This window comes from Sinocyclocheilus grahami, unplaced genomic scaffold (assembly GCF_001515645.1).
Source record: "Sinocyclocheilus grahami isolate Dianchi unplaced genomic scaffold, SAMN03320097.WGS_v1.1 scaffold4242.1, whole genome shotgun sequence".
Lineage (NCBI taxonomy): Eukaryota > Metazoa > Chordata > Actinopteri > Cypriniformes > Cyprinidae > Sinocyclocheilus > Sinocyclocheilus grahami.
In genome coordinates this window covers 13,323-16,216 of record NW_015509217.1, presented here as the reverse complement: position 1 = coordinate 16,216, position 2,894 = coordinate 13,323, and positions in this window count along the sequence as shown.

Genomic DNA, 2,894 nt, shown 5'->3' with positions numbered 1-2,894 from the left:
GTAGAGTTTCCTGGCACCACAAACCATTGTCCCTGCAATAAATGTGACTTAATACAATCTTATGAATGCAGACAGTCACTTTACTACACCACGCCACTGGCCTTGAGAGATTATATTTATAAATAGGATTAGCTTTTCCTGTATCTTTCAACTGACACGTCTAAAAGGTCTTTGACGAAACTTAAAGCCTTTGCCACCCACCACAACTAGGGGCACTTGACAAAAAAAAAATATTTCAAAATTTGACCTCTGAAAGAGCAGTCACCTTGTTTCTATTTTCAATGCGAGTAGCCCCGAAGAAGAGATTGCATTTGATGTTTGGAGAGGGTGGTAGAAAAAAAACAAATACCTCTGGCTAAAGCCCTTTCCACATGTCACAAATTATAACATCAGCCATCAGTTTGTTTAGCCTTAGCCATGTTATCGCACTCAGATCTTAAACTCAACAGCAATCAGTAGGGTTAGCCAGAAACTGTTTAGCTAGAAAAAGAATAATTTAAATATAGGCCTACATATTATATATATTTTCAGTTAAAAGTAGTAATTCAGCCTTAATAGTACAAAAAAAAAATGTGAAAATGTACTCCTCTTCAGGCCATCCAAGATGTAGATGAGTTTGTTTGTTTTGATGAGGATGTTTTTATCAGCTGTTTGGACTCTCATTCTGACGGCACCCATTCACTGCAGAGGATCCATTGGTGAGCAAGTGATGTAATGCTAAATTTCTCCAATTCTGTTTCGATGAAGAAACAAACTCATCTACATATTAAAAGGCACAAGGGTGAGTAAACTCTCAGCATCTTTTCATTTATGGCAAATCTGTTCCTTTAACATGGAATTTAAAAAAAAAGGATTGCGTTTGCATGTCCATGTTGAGGTTTCGCTCTGACAGAAACCCTTTTCTGTGCTTGTTCAGTTAATTCTACCATCCTGCACTTTTCCAACGCTGTGCTGCGTTCAGTTAAATATCACTGAATCAAGCAGAACAGATTCTGCTACCGTCATTAGTCTAAAACTGCTATTAGGCTGCAAAATCCGTTTATTTAGCGGCTCTAAATGACTTGGGAAGCACTTCTAGCCTAAACAGCTTGGGCCAGATGTGAGCCCTTGCAGGTAGCTTCACCATCAGTCTTTGTCCACTACAGGTTTAATGCTATCAGCTGGGGAAAAAATTTAGAGCACAGACAAAAACGCAGATGAAGAAGTCAAGGATTTGATGGTCTTGCAATACATAGACCTACTTATTGAAAGTTGATGACGCAGGACCTGAATCCGTTATATAAAATATTTGTTGCTTAGGATATTTCTGTTTTACTACCTTTTTCTGAATCATTTTTGTTGCATTATACGAAAGCTCCGGTAGCTCTGATTTATTGACATAGTAACAAGGCCAGATGGGAATATTCTCTTGCATCGCCATTGGATGGTCACTTTATTTTTTTCAAATAAGATATATATATATATATATATATATATATATATATATATATGTATATATAGTAAAACATTTCACATTATTCCTGCCTTGGTCAATATAATAAAAAATAAATACAATAAAATAAAAAGAAATACATCTTACAGAAACTTTTGAATTGTAGTGTTGGTCAGTATTGCTGCTTATTTTTGCTTCTGTGCACGAATCATATAAATGAAATTCAAGTAGGCCTATTCTTCAGTAGTTTATTACGTCAGAAAGATTTGAAATAGGCAGCAATTGCTGTTTGGTCTAAATTATGGTCCCTCTGACTAAAAAAAAAACACGTAAAAACATGTAAATGAAGAGATATACTGAATATCAAACATTTAAAAAAAAAAAAATACCCAGCCCTAGTTGCATCAAACGTTTGGTTCTGGCATGATACATAATGACATACAAACACATAAATTGGATTACCATTAGCAGCATCTTGCTGCCAGCTGTTTTCTCAAGTACAAGCTTCCTGCTAGTTGGCACTGTGAAGAAAATGTGTCTGTTAGTGTAAGCAATCACACCCAGTGCATTTAACTGATTTGTAACCAGAAACAAGATTTCAGTCATCCAATAACACTGATAAATTGGTCCAATAAAATATGTGAATACTGTTGCAGCCTTCCTTTGTACACAAAGAACAATGCAATGACAAGTCAAGGTTGGAGGGGGGGCTGCACAGAATGGACTCACTGTTCTGAGCAGAGTGAGGTCAGTGTTTCTCACATCCAGTAGGCAGAAAAATAAAAATGATGCTCAGCATGCTTTCACAACCTACACCCTACTCTTCTTCACACAAAGCCTATAGAGGTCACGTGTAACAAAAAATGACCCAAACAAATTGCTAAATATAAAAAAGACACTTAGCACTACTTCTACTGCATGCATTTTTGATTTAAGTCTATGTATTATTTGAATTCTGTTGAATAGAGGAATTGTCTAAGACTTTACCCATATGCAAATAGGGTAATTAAAACCCAGAAGAACCTCTGGTGCTCCTCGTTCACCGATTTGACTGTAGTTCTTGGAAAGAGAACACACATCATCCTGGAAATGATACTGGCAGGGAGAGACATGTCCCAGTTTTGGCTCATAATGCCAGCTGGATGCTGGACTGGCAAAGCTCCCATCTGGTTGACTTCTGCCATTAACCGAAAAAAATTGCTGTCATTATTAATTAAAGTTTATGTTGTAATATGGATGTGAAACACTTCAATTCACTTTATTTAAAGGCCTGATTTTGGCCAAACTCTTGACAGCATCAATTGGGTATTATAGACTATATAATGAATAATTTGTTTTATTTGATAATGTTTACTTGATTATGGTGTTAAAATTTAGTACCTAAAAACAATTGTGAATTTGTTTTTGCTTGTTAATTTATTACTACATGCCATTGTTTTAGTTTAATTTGTGAACATGGTAT